Source organism: Aotus nancymaae, unplaced genomic scaffold (assembly GCF_030222135.1).
Source record: "Aotus nancymaae isolate 86718 unplaced genomic scaffold, 86718_ANA_hifiasm-v0.15.2.pri h1tg000011l, whole genome shotgun sequence".
Classification (NCBI taxonomy): Eukaryota; Metazoa; Chordata; class Mammalia; order Primates; family Aotidae; genus Aotus; species Aotus nancymaae.
The window spans coordinates 11,070,421-11,085,081 of NW_026988422.1; the positions used below are offsets into that span (position 1 = coordinate 11,070,421).

Sequence of the window (14,661 nt, forward strand, 5' to 3'; positions counted from 1 at the left end):
ATACATGTATATGTTAGATAACTGATACAAAAAAAATTTAATTTTAATAATAATCAGAAAATTAAAATTTATTAATAATTGAAGAAAATTGACATGGAGATTTAATTATACATTATATACTATTATGTTTGCTTTCATAATTATCATCAGGTTAAGTAATATTTTCAGTATCCCACTCTGTCTCATTCAAAGGATCTCAATAACGGGTATAGGCAAATTCACGGTAACGGAAGATTAAGTAATGACAGTTTTAACCACTCAGTTATGCATGTAGAATGATGTATTTGTATTTACCTTATTCCTGCTATTTAGAAGAATCCTTTCAAATGCCCAGTGTAAGTACATACAAATTATAGAAAACAAAGTCAACTTTTTGTAAACTATAATCAATGAAGAATCATTATATTTCTTTTACTAGGTGAGGGGCATCTCAGCATAGAGAAAGGTGTATAGGCTCTTCCATTCATTAGCTATTCAACCAAATTTTATTACCCGGAATTAATAAAATCTACATGCCTTTTTATTTTGTGACTATTGAAAATAAGATGTTACATAATTACAGCCAAATGATCTCTGACAGTCAACAGAAATAAACAAGAGGGAAAGGACATTCTATTCAGTAAATGGTGCTGGGAAAATTGAATAGCCATATGCAAAAGAATGAAACTGGACCCATCTCTCTCACCATATACAAAAATCATACAAAATGGATTAAAGATGTAACTATAAGACCTGAAACTGTAAAAATCCTGGAAGAAAACCTAGGAATAACTTTTCTGGACATTGGCCTATATGAAAAATTTATGACAAAGGCCTCAAAAATAAATGCAACAAATACAAGACAAATATAAGTGGAACTTAAACTAGAAAACTTCTGCATAGTTAAAGAAATAATCAGCAGAGTAAATAGCCTACAAAATGGGAGAAAATATTTGCAAACTATGCATCTGACAAAGGACTAATATCCAGAATCTGAGAAACTCAAATAACTCAACAAGAAAAGAAAAGCAACCTCATTTAAAAGTGGACAAAGGGCCTAAACAGAGATTTCTTAAAAGAAAACATGCAAGTGACCAACAAACATATGAAAAAATGCTCAACATCACTAATTGTATTAGTCTGTGTTCACACTGCTGATAAAGGCATACCTGAGACCTGGCAATTTACAAAAGAAAGAGGTTTAATGGACTTACAGTTCCAAGTGGCTGGAGAGGCCTCACAATCATGGCAGAAGGCAAAGGTGCAAGTCACACCTTACACAGATGGCAGCATGCAAAAAGAGAGCTTGTGCAGGGAAATTCCCCCTTTTAAACCATCAGATCTCATGAGACCTAATCATGAGAATAGCATGGGAGAGACCTACCCTCATGATTAAATTACCTCCCATTGGGTCCCTCCCATAACATGTGGGAGTTCAAGATGAGATTTGCATGGGGACACAGCCAAACCATATCATTCCATGTCTGCCCCCACCCAAATCTCATGTCCTCACATTTCAAAACCAGTCATGCCTTCCCAACAGTCCCCCAAAGTCATAACTCATTTCAGCATTAGTTCAAAAGTCCACAGTCCAAAGTCTCATCTGAAACAAGGCAAGTCCCTTCCAACTATGAGCCTGTAAAATCAAAAGCAAGTTAGTTACTTCCTAGATACAAAGGGGGTACAGGCATTTGGTTAACACAGCCATTCCAAATGGGAGAAATTAGACAAAACAAAGGGGCTGTAGGCCCCATGCAAGTCTGAAATCCAGCAGGGCAGTCAAATCTTTAAGCTCCAAAATGATCTCCTTTGACTCCATATTTCACATCCAGGTCATGCTGATGCAAGAGGTGGTTTCCCGTGGTCTTGGGCAGCTCTGTCTCTGTGGCTTTGCAGGGTACAGCCTCCCTCCTGGCTGCTTTCATGGGCTGGTATTGAGTATCTACGACTTTTTTTTTTTTTGAGACGGAGTTTCACTCTTGTTACCCAGGCTGGAGTGCAATGGCACGATCTCGGCTCACTGCAACCTCCGTCTCCTGGGTTCAGGCAATTCTCCTGCCTCAGCCTCCCGAGTAGCTGGGATTACAGGCACGCGCCACCATGCCCAGCTAATTTTTTGTATTTTTAGTAGAGATGGGGTTTCACCATGTTGACCAGGATGGTCTCGATCTCTTGACCTCGTGATCCACCCACCTAGGCCTCCCAAAGTTCTGGGATTACAGGCGTGAGCCACTGAGCCTGGCGTCTATGGCTTTTCTAGGTGAAGGGTGCAAGATGTTGGTGGATCTACCATTCTGGGGTCTGGAGGACAGGGATCCTCTTCTCACAGCCCCACTATGCAGTGCCCTAGTAGGGACTCTGTGTGTGAGCTCTGACCCCACATTTTCCTTCTGCACTGCCCTAGCAGAGGTTCTCCATGATGGCTCTGGCCCTATAGCAAACTTCTGTCTGGGTATCCAGGCATTTCTGCATATCCTCTGAAATCTAAGCAGAGGTTCCCAAACCCCAGTTCTTGACTTATGTGCACCCATAGGTTCAAGACCACATGGAAACTGCCAAGGCTTGGAGTTTGCCCCCTCTGAAGCCATGGCCTGAGCTCTGTGTTGGCCCCTTTCAGCCATGGCTGGAGTGGCTGGAATACAGGGCCCCAAGTCCCTAGGCTGCACACAGCACAGGTACCCTGAGCCTAGCCCAAAAAATTATTCTTTCCTCCTAGGCCTCAGGCCTCAGGGTCTGTGATGGGAAGGGGTTATGTGAAGACCTCTGACATGCCCTGGAGATATTTTCCCCATTGTATTGGTGATTAACATTCCACTCTTGTTCCTTATGCAAATTTCTGCAGCCAGCTTGAATTTCTCCTCAGAAAATAGGATTTTCTTTTCTATTGCATTGTTAGCCTGCAAATTTTTCAAACTTTTATGCTCTCCTTCTCTTTTAAAACTGAATGTCTTTAACAGCAGTAAAGTCACCTCTTGAATGCTTTGCTGCTTAGAAATTTCTTCTGCCAGATACCCTGAATAATCTCTCTCAAGTTCAAAGTTCCACAAATCTCTAGGGCAGAGGCAAAATGCTGCCAGTCTCTTTGCTAAAACATAACAAGAGTCATCACATTTGCTCTAGTTCCTAACAAGTTTCTCATCTCCATCTGATACCACAGCCTGGATTTCATTGTCCATATCACATTTTGGTCAAAGCCATTCAACAAGCCTCTATGGAGTGCCAAACTTTCCCACATTTTCCTGTCTTCTTCTGAACCATCCAAACTGTTCCAACCCCTGCCTGTTAACCAGTTCCAAAGTTGCTTCCACATTTTGAGATAGCCTAAAGCAGTGCCCCACTCTACTGATACCAATTTACTGTTATTAGTCTGTTTTCACACTGCTGATAAAGACATACCTGAGACTGGGCAATTTACAAAAGAAAGAGGTTTAAAGGACTCATAGTTCCAAGTGGCTGAGGAGACCTCACGAACATGGTGAAAGGCAGGGAAGAGCAAGTCACGCCTTACATGGATTGCAGCAGGCAAAAAGAGAAACCATCAGATTTTGCAGGACTTATTCACTATCACGAGAACAGCATGGAAAAGACCTGCCCCAGTGATACAATTACCTTCCATTGGGTCCCTCCCACAACATGTAGGAGTTTAAAATGAGATTTGGGTGTGGACACAGCCAAACCATATGACTAATAATCAGAGAAATGCAAATGAAAACCACAGTGAGGTACCATCTTACACTAGTCAGAATGGCTGTTATTAAAGAGTCAAAAAATAAACAGATGCTTATACACTGTTTGTTGGAATGTAATAAGCACAACTTCTATGGAAAACAGTATGGAGATTTCCCAAATAACTAAAAATAGAAATATTATTTGATGCAGCAATCTTACTTACCCAAAGAGAAAGAAATCTTTAGATAAAATGAAACCTGCACTTGTTTATTGCTGCAGTACTCACAACAGCAAAATCATGGAGTTGATCTAAGAGTCTATCAGCTGAACATTGAACAGAGAAAATGTGGTATATATACATCATGGGTCACGTGCATGCTCATGGCTCAATTCATATAATGGTGGTATTGTGAGCATCATGGAATTCTACTTAGCTATAGAAAAGTGAAATCATGTCTTTTGTGGCTCTGTGGTTGGAACTGGAGGCCATTACCTTACATGAAATAACTCAGAAACACACAGTCAAATACCACATGTTCTTACGAGTGGGAGTAAAAACAATGTGTACACATGACATACAGGGTGAAATAACAGACATTGAAGACTCCAAAAGATGAGAGGGTGAGAGGTGGGTGAGGGATAAAAAATTACCAATTGTATATAATTTACATTATTTGGGTTATGGTTACACTAAAAGCCAGACTTCATTACTATGCAATATACCCATGTAACAAAATGCACTTGTGAATTGCTTGAGGCATTCGATGCTGCAGCAAGCAGTGACTGTGCCACCACACTCCAGCCTGGGAGACAGAGTAAGACCCTGTCTCCAAAAAAAAAAAAAAAATGCACGTTTACTCCCTAAATCTATAAAAATAAAAAATAATAAAAATAAGGTATTAAATCAACCAATACTTAAAATGAGTCTGAAATTAGTCTGTTAGTCCATTTTTGGACTAATATCTTAGCAAAGATATCTTAGCTTTTGGTGTGCTCAACAGTATGCAAAGCAATTAACTCAGTTTCTGATGTAGAGTAGATGCGTAATTAATTGGGAATCTTTATTGTTAGCTTAATAAATGTTTCTCTTATAATTAAGTTGTTTATAGTTTTATTTATCTATTTTCAGGAACATACCGGTTCTTTAAAGTTTACCTGGTAACCTTGTTTCTTTTGAGGTTTGACTCTATATGGTTGTGCAAGTGCATGGTAGTTTGAATTGTCAGCTAAATCTTCCCTCTTCTAGTGAGAGTCATAAAATTATGCCTTCATTCAAATGCCCATTATTTAAAATAAATTAATGTGTCTCTAGTAAAAGCTAAGTGGTTAAAAAACCAGCCCTTGCCCTTCTAGGTTTACAAAATTTCAGTATTTCACATGTTTTATTTACAAGGGAAACTGTAAGAGTATTTCCAGTGTATGAATATCCCTTTTTTAAATAAATATAAAAGTGTCAATGCTCACGGGACCTTTTGTAAATCATTTGGAATTTAAGGAGCAGAAAAAATGATTTGATTGTAAAATCTGTATGGCATATAGCTGATAAAGACTCATCAAGATGGTACATCAGCAGCCTGAAAAATTTTAAACTAATTGCAAGATTGATTTAAGTTTCACTTAAAGTGATCTTCCTTCATCTATGGCATGTTACAGAAGGAAATGAAAAAACAAAAGGATTATATCCTAGTATTTTACAGTTATTTCTTCCTGTGAAGCACAGATATCTTGCTTTTGGTGTGTTCAACAAACATTTCTAAATGAAGTTGGACAGCTGTGTATACACACTAAGTATGATATTAAGAGCTGAGGAATTAAAGATTCATTAACCTCATTGGATGGTGAGGTCCTTACACTGCACATGATTTGGTACATTGTGCCATGTAATGTCTCCCTAGCTGTAAGCTCCTTAAAGACAGACTGTATTTTATACGTTTTTACATTTTCCATGTTTGTGATCTTCATCCAGAGCAAGCTGTACATACCTGTTTGCAAACCAATAGTCTGCCCATCTGACTGAACACATTAAACAAAACCTTAGTTTTCATCCATCTTGCTGTCTTCATTCTGGGTTTTCTCTTAGCTTTCCTTTACTCATGGATCAGGAAGAAAAGCATCTGGATATCAAAGTTGCTCGTGATGCTACATCAGCAAATGTCCCATGAGCATTGCCACTCTGCCCTGTCCATGCTGTCTATGTCACAGCCTATCTGCACAACAGGAGTTCTGTAACTACCAGCAGTTGAGCCTGATTTCTTTCCAACACTCTTTTTGTCCTGCACGCTTGCTCCTAATTAACCGAAGGTGAAGGATGGCGGCAGTGCTGCCTCTTGTGTCAAATCCATTTATCTGTTTTTTTCTTACACAACTTGTCAACTAGAGGATCAGAGACACCTCTGTGTGGGTGTCTACAGTAGAGTGTTAAAATACCATCTCTGAGGTAGTTGTTGCATTGCGGTCCCATCCATCAACATGTTTGTATGTTAGGAGTTTGAGACCTGGAATTAAGCAGAGCTGGGTTTGAATTCTGCCTCTGCTCTTTGCTAATTGTGTGCCTGCAGGGGAATTACTTATCTGCTCCACTCCCCTTTAGTCCTTTTTCTTGATTAAAACCACACAAGAGACTTAAGTTCTTTGATACTCAATTTTGTTACTAGCGAAAAAGGAAAACGGCAGCATCTACCATATAGATTTGTTTTAAGGATTTAATAAAATAATCCACATAAAGTATTTACACTCTGTCTGGTGCAGTTTGCCCTCAATAAAAATGTGTTTGCTATTCTTGCTGTTGTTCTATTCTTTCTGTATGACTTTTATATTATAATCCACTGTATGACTCTATGTCATCAGTATATAGACCATTTTACAGCTCAATATTAACTTTTCTGCCTCATTCACTTCAATATGATCTGAAATGAATCTTCCTCCCTTCTGTCTCTGTCTTGTTACTCCAGCTTTTGAAGTTCCTAGGAATTTTAGGTTTAAGGTAACCTTGAACTCCATTTCCTTATTTCTTTGCCTTTCTTCTTGTGGGCTACTCATTGCGTTTATTTTTGACTTTCTGAATTGGAGACTGTGTACTTGAACTTAATAGAAGGTAAGCCTGCTGTAATTCAGAAGCTGCCACCTGTGTGAAATACTGGCAATAACTATAGAGATTACACAACTTATAAATCAATAGTGTTCACCTTCCTGTTTTTCTAATTTAAATTTATTTTAGTTAGTCCTTGGACTATACAAAATTTCTGAGATCTTCACCATTAGGCTGGCGCAAAAGCAATTGTGGTTTTTAATCTCACATTTAAGTTTTGCCATTACTTCCAATGGCAAAAACCACAATTAATTTTGTACCAATATAATATTAACCCTCTGATGTTTGGAATTGTTGAAAAAGACCATGCCCCTCTCTCCATTAAAAATTCTGTGGATGCCAGCACTGTTCATTCTCCTAGTGCCCTGCTCAGAGCAATGTTTAGGTCAGGGACAGCTGCATGCAGTGAGACTGTTCTTTAGGGGAGTGACCCCACCTTGTACGGTGAATGGTCTGAGTTTGGGTGCCAAATCATCTAAGCTTAAGCAAGATTTATTTAAGATAGCCCAAGAATGCCTGCTGTTCAGAACCTGAAAACTCTGGGGAAACAGAAATCAAGGCTTTTCTGGTGGGAGTAGGAGCTATTGGCCCCTTCTTGCTTATTACCAGGCAAAATGAGCAATGACAATTTTCCCAGAGAAAATCCCCTGTGACAATTCACTGGACAATCCCATGTGCCAGCCACAGTTACTTTAGTGTGAGATCTAAAATTAGCAACCGGCTAATTATTAGATTTTAGCATTAATATTTAATCATCAGATCTAATGACTAATAAATCTAATTAAAGTTTATGAGATCTCAATAAAGCTGAGCTTAAACTGAATAGGAAGTGAAAATCATGTTAATAATTTGGGGAAATAATATGAAATGCACTAAAAGTAGGATATAAAGTTTTAAGAGTTGTTATGTTAGGAAATGAGGATCCAGGGAAGATTTTGAGTCAGAAAACTGTACCGTGAGAACAGTGTTTAGGGGATTATTGATTCAAGTGGCAATTACTGGCTCAGCAGGGAAGGGTGAGAGTGAGGGAAACCTGTTGTTCTAGAGCACTAACTAAAATAAGTAATGGCAGAAATAGAAAACATATTAAAAGGAAATGATTGACAGAAATTAGTGAGCAGCTGGAATCCAGGAGTGAAGGAGGGGTTCTAAGATGGTACCTTTCTAGATGTTAAAAAATTGGGTTTAGGTAGCTGGTGAGGCTCTGACAGAAGAGCATGTCAAGTAAACTTCTTGGGAATGAGAGGAAGGCTAAGTTTTAGACACTGGGTGAGTCATTGCAGCGGAAGAAATTCACTGAAGGAATATTTAGAGAGAGAAGAAAACCCAAAGAAAAACTTCAATAATTTCTACAGTTTTTAAAAAATTCTTTTTCGTTTTCTAGAGTCAGGCAGGAAGAACTGGGTTTTAACCTTGTTCCTCTCACTTACATTTTGTAACTGTCTTTACATTTCATCAAGTTTTAGTTTTCTTATCCATCATATGGGGAGGGAATAACTAATAAACATTACCTATTAGATAACATGTGGGGAATAAATGTCTTATAGGATGTAAAGGTATTTCTCAATATTAGGCATAGTCACCTCCCAATAGGTGAAACCTGATAAAAATATTACATACTCAGTCCTTTGTGAGTACTGGGGAATGTTGAAAAAGGGAGTGGGAAGCAGGATAATTTAGGATGTTTCTTCTCTTCCTCTTTCTATGAGGCTTGGAACTTTAAAAATAATACTATCTGCCTTTTGAATATGATGTCTGAATTATTATTAAAGTGAAAAGATTCTGGATTTTTATCCTGAACAGAGTTTTAAAAAAATCTCTTGGCGATTACTAGTGGACCCTGCAAAGAACAGTAGACCACAATGATAAGCTAGTCATAAAATGCATCATTAATTTGTCCACTCTGATAGAGGTTATTTATTGAGATCAGTGCATGTTTCACTGTCTCTGAGTAACCACCAGCAGCCCTGATTTTGCTTTTTTCTTTAAAGGGAGGCGGCAAACTTAGTCATGCACTAAAAGATTTAAAAATTACAACTCCCAAGACCTGACAAAATACTTTTCTGTCCCACTGACTGGAATAAAATGCAAATAATAATTCTGCATTACTTTCCCAGGAACACCATATGGAATAATTAATGAATGTCAAGAACTTACAAAATAATGATTAAACATGAAATAAAGGCTAAATATTATTGTAGTTTATTTTTTTTCCTATTGTGGAACTATCTCATTTCAGTGGCCTAGACCTTCTTTTTCTACAGCTGCAAAAATGCATTTGGTAATTATGAGAATTAATCAAGCCCCAAACTAGATTATGGTGGTTGCAGACATCCTTAATTACAGGCAATGGAAAGCGAAGGTCATTGTTGGTTTGAATCCAGCGAAGGTCAGTGCAGTGAAAAAGCCATTAACAACTGAATGTGATTTTGTGCTCTGAATAGAATGAATTGCCGCCTCAGCCTAGTTTCTCAGTGAACAGGTGTTCTACATCTAAGCTAACAATCACAAAAATGACCAACCGGCCCCTTAGCTGGCAGCCTCGATAAGCAGTGGTTCTCAGCCCTGGCTATACATTAGAATCACCTGACAGCAATGAACTTGGAGACCCCCCGTCGGCAGCACTCAGACCAATTAAACTGGGATCTCCAAAACTGGAACAGAAGCATCAGTTTTGTTTTTTCTTTTTTAATCACTCTGGTTGATTCCTATGTGCAGCCATATTTTCACACCAGTGTTTCATAGGAAGCAAAAGCCAAAAGCAACACTTTTCCCCTCTTAACATGCATTTCTTCAAGATAGCTTTGCAATGAATCACAACCTATGGCGAAAGTGTTTAGGTCACTAATGTCCCAGTAAGGTAAGACCTGTAGATTAATGATACATTTTAGTTCTTTTGAATACCTAGTTGAAAGCTTTGAGGACTATCATGACTTTAAAAAATCATTTGTAATCCCAACCCCAGCTGTCAGTTGGATGTTTGACCCTATACCCTGCCTGTGGACATAGATAGTTGAGGCCTATAAGGTTTCTGAGGTTTCTGCACTCATAGTTATTTATCACCCTGCACGGTTGCACAATTAGATCTTTGCCTGAGGACAGAAAAGCTTTTGGACTTAATAACTTAATATGAGAAATGCAAATCCTCGATATTTTTAACCTACCATCTTCAATTCAGGTAAACCAGCAGAAAGTATTATATCTCCCCACAGCCTTTCTTTCTGCGTGGTACTAGTGACAAGAAAATGCAAGCTGAACACTATCGTAAATAGTGTGCTTGGAAAGGAAGCTAGAGATCATGGGAATGTGTGGTATCCCACCTGCTCTGGAACTCCAAGACTTTTGCCAGGTCATCGTGGTTTTCTTACTCCATTTTGTCAATGATATTACTTTCTCTTATTTAGGAGATAGCCACACAGGCCCCTGGCAAGGATGAGCCAAACACGATGGCACCTTCTCATCTCCCACCTCCTACAAGAGCTCTGTGTTTGATCACCATGACTGCACTCAGTGACTGAAGTTTAAGTGCCATTGAATCGCAAAACATAGACAAGGCTATTGTGTACAACTAGCTTGGATGCACTGGTAGGGAATCAGTTTGGGTATTATTATTCTTAGAGCAAACATCTGGTCTTCTCTTTAGATTAGAAAAATCTTGTAGAATAAGAATTTTAGAGGCCAGGCGCGGTGGCTCAAGTCTGTAATCCCAGCACTTTGGGAGGCCGAGGTGGGCGGATCACGTGGTCAAGAGGTCGAGACCATCCTGGCCAACATGGTGAAACCCTGTCTCTACTAAAAATACAAAAAAATTTAGCTGGGCGTGGTGGTGTGCACCTGTAGTTCCAGCTACCCGGGAGGTTGAGGCAGGAGAATTGCTTGAACCTGGGAGGTGGAGGTTGCAGTGAGCCGAGATTGCCACTGCACTCCAACCTGGTGCCTGGTGACAGAGCGAGACTCTGTCTCAAAAAAAAAAAAAAAAAAAGGAATTTTAGAATAAGAATTCAACTCCCCTGTTTTCCAGATGAGATACTGAGACCCATATTCACAAAGCTAGTTAGTGGAAGAGCTAGGATTTAAACTGATACCTCCTAATCCTGACAAAGAGCTCTTTCCACCACTGCAGCTGCTCTTCTTGGAACAACTTGAGACCTTGATTTGAAATAGAGGGTTTTTTTTTTTCTTCCCTCGTTCAGCGCGGGCCGCCCATAGTGTACGCTCTCTCTTTCTGCTGCTCCCAGCTCTCGGATACAGCTGACGCCATGGGTTTGGGAGACCTGAAAAGCTCCACAGGCCTCCAGGTGCTCAGTGACTACCTGGAGGACAAGAGCTACATCGAGGGGTAGGTGCCATCACAAGCAGATGTGGCAGTATTTGAAGCAGTGTCCAGCCCACCGCCTGCCGACTTGTGGCACGCCCTATGTTGGCATAATCACATCAAGTCTCATGAAAAGGAAAAGGCCAGACTGCCAGGAGTGAAGAAAGCTTTGGGCAAGTATGGTCCTGCGGATGTGGAAGACACTACAGGAAGTGGAGCTACAGATAGTAAAGATGATAATGACGACATTGATCTCTCTAGATCTGATGATGAGGAGGAACGTGAAGAAGCAAAGAGGCTGAGGGAAGAAGGTCTCACACGATATGAATCAAAGAAAACCAAAAGACCTGCACTTGTTGCTAAGTCTTCCATCTTACTAGACGTGAAACCTTGGGATGATGAGACAGATATGGCGAAATTAGAGGAGTGCCTCAGAAGTATTCTAGCAGATGGCTTAGTCTGGGGCTTGTCTAAACTAGTTCCAGTGGGATATGGAATTAAGAAACTTCAAATACAGTGTGTAGTTGAAGATGATGAAGTTGGAACAGATATGCTGGAGGAGCAGATCGCTGCTTTTGAGGACTATGTGCAGTCCATGGATGTGGCTGCTTTCAACAAGATCTAAATTCCATCTTGGATTATGGCATTTAAATAAAACCTTGAAAGATTTAAAAAAAAATACAGAGTCTTCATACCTAGCATTGCTTAAACTATTTTAAAGCACTTACCTGACAGTGACAAGAGGCTTAGAGATTATGACTCTTGAGGAGTGTTCAAGGTTTGAGATGAGGCCATGTCACATTTCCTATACTTTTTTAGAGTTTGCATTAAAATTTTGCAATTTAAAAATTCTCTGTAAAATATCAGTGGTCCTCAGAAAAATACGCAGAGTGATAAAGCCCTTCATGTTTAAGAAATAGTCTGTATAATCAGTGTATGGGACTGTAAAACCCTATTTTTACCGTGGAAATTACATTAAATGAAAACTTCTGGTCACTAAAACTATTGGGCCACCACTAATATTCTTTAATATGTGAAATAACCTAAAAAACTTTTAACACAAGATGCTAGCAGTAGTATTATTGCTTTAGTAATTCAGCTTAATAGCAGGTTCAACTATGCACATTTAAAAGTGACACCAGAATAATGGAGGAAAAAAGCAAGCACTTATATAGTCCTTTTAAAAAATAATGGATAAGTTTATATACTAACATTCCATATTCCAGCAGTGCATTGTCATTAAATTTTCTGATCTTATAATTATGTCAAATTGCTTCCATAATATTTCCCATAGTACATCTTGTATTGGTTTTCAAAGAAATTACAAATTACAACAGCTACTTGATTAGCTGATACAAGTAGGGGGCCATGTAGCATATTAAAATGTAATTGTCTCGCTTTCCTACAAGCTCTAATTATAAAGAATTTTTTAAAAAGCTGCACTGTTCTATCTGGCTGTCTGTTTTTATGCCAGTACTATGCTGTTTTGGTTACTATAGCTTTGTATTATATTTTGAATTTAGATAGTGTGATGCTTCTAGCTTTGTTATTCTTGCTCAAGATTGTTTTGGCTATTTTGGGTCTCTTGTGGTTCCATACAAGTTTTAGAATTTTTTTTTTTTTTAATGCTTCTGTGAAGAATGTGAATGGTATTTTGATAGAAATTGCACTGAATTTGTAGATCAGTTTGGGTTGTATGAACATTTTAATAATTATTCTAATTCATGAACATGTGATATTTTTACATTTATTTGTGCCTTCTTCAATTTCTTTCATTATGTGAAGTAAGTCAGGCACAGATGTACAGATAACACAGGATCTCACTCATATGTACAATCGAAAAATATTGATTTTATGGAAGTAGAGAGTAGAATGGTGGTTATCAGAGGCAGGATAGTTACTGAGATGGGGAGTACAGAGATGTTGCTCAAGTGACTCATGGTTATAGTTAGATAGTAGGAATAAAGTTCAGGGGATCTATTATACTGCAAGGTTACTATAGGTAGTGACAATGTATAGTGTTCTTAAAAAATGTAGAGAGTGGATGTTATGTGTTCTTGCCACAACAATAACTACATGAAGTAATGCATTTATTAATTAGCTAGACTTTGCTATTCCATAATGTATATATACCTCAAAACAGCATGTTACACATGATAAAACATACAGTGTTATCCATCAACTTAAAATGATAAGTTTAGGAGCTTTTTGGAGATTTCTTAGGTATATGATCATATCATCAGCAAACAGCAACAATTTGACTTCCTCTTTACTGATTTAGATGCTCTTTCTTTCTTTCTCTTGTCTGATTGCTCTGGCTAGGACTTCCAGTACTATGTTGAATAGAAGTGGTGAGAGTGTCTTGTAGCAGTCTCGTTTTTGTCTTTGTCTTGTAGCAGTTCTCAGGAGGAATGCTTTTAAATTCTCCTCATTCGATATAATGTTGGCTGTGGGTTTGTCATAGATAGTTTTATTACATTAAAGTATATCTTGTCTATGCCGATTTTGCTGAGGGCTTTAATCATAAAAGGATGCTGGATTTTGTCAAATATTTTGCGTGTATCTATTGAGATGATCATGTGATTTTTGGTTTTAATTTTGTTTATGTGGTATATCACATTTATTGACTTGCATATGTTAAACCATCCCTGCATCTTTGGTATGAAACCCACTTGATCGTGGTGGATTACCTTTTAGATATGCTATTGGACATGGCAAGCTAATATTTTGTTAAGGATTTTTGCATCTATATTTGCCAGGGATGTTGGTCTGTAGTTTTCTTTTTTGTTATGTCCTTTCCTGGTTTTAGTATTAGGGTGATACTGGCTTCATAGAATGATTTATTCTGCAATCTTATTGCAGAATAGTGTCAATAAGATTGATACCAATACTTCTTTGAATGTCTGATATAATAGAATTCAGTTGTGAATCTGTCTCTTCCTGGACTTTCTTTTGTGATCAGTTTTTAAGTTACCATGTCAATCTTGCTGCTTGTTATTGGTCTATTCAGAGTTTCTATTTCTTCCTGGTTTAATCTAGGAGGGTTGTATATTTCCAGGAATTTATCCATCTCCTCTAGGTTTTCTAGCTTATGTGTGTAAAGGTATTCATGGTAGCCTTGACTGATCTTTTGTATTTCCGTAGTATGGGTTATACTTATCTCCCAATTAGTTTCTAATTGAACTTATTTGGATCTTCTCTTTTCTTCTCTTGGTTAATCTCACTAATGGGCTATCAATCTTATTTATCTTTTCAAAGAAACTGCTTTTTGTTTCATTTATGTTTTGTATTTTTCTTGTTTCATTTAATTCTTCTCTAATCTTTGTCATTTCTTTTCTTCTGTTGGTTTAGGTTTGTTTTGTTCTTGTTTTTCTAGTTCCTTGAGGTGTAACTTTAGATTGTCTGTTTGTGCTCTTTCAGATTTTTTGATGTACGCATTTAGGGCTATGAACTTTCCTCTTAGCACCTTCTTTGCTATATCCCAGAGATTTTGATAGGTTGTGTCACTATTATTGTTCAGTTCCAAGAATTTTTAAATTTCCATCTTAATTTTATTCAGCAAAATTTCAGTATACAAAATTAATGTATACAAATCAGTAGCTCAAAACTG

The 14,661-nt window shown here is 38.1% G+C and overlaps 1 pseudogene; it reads left to right on the forward strand.

Moving 5' to 3' along the window:
* The first annotated feature begins 10,995 nt into the window (after positions 1 to 10,995).
* On the forward strand, positions 10,996 to 11,676 carry LOC105723051 (elongation factor 1-beta-like; annotated as a pseudogene).
* Positions 11,677 to 14,661: the final 2,985 nt, after the last annotated feature.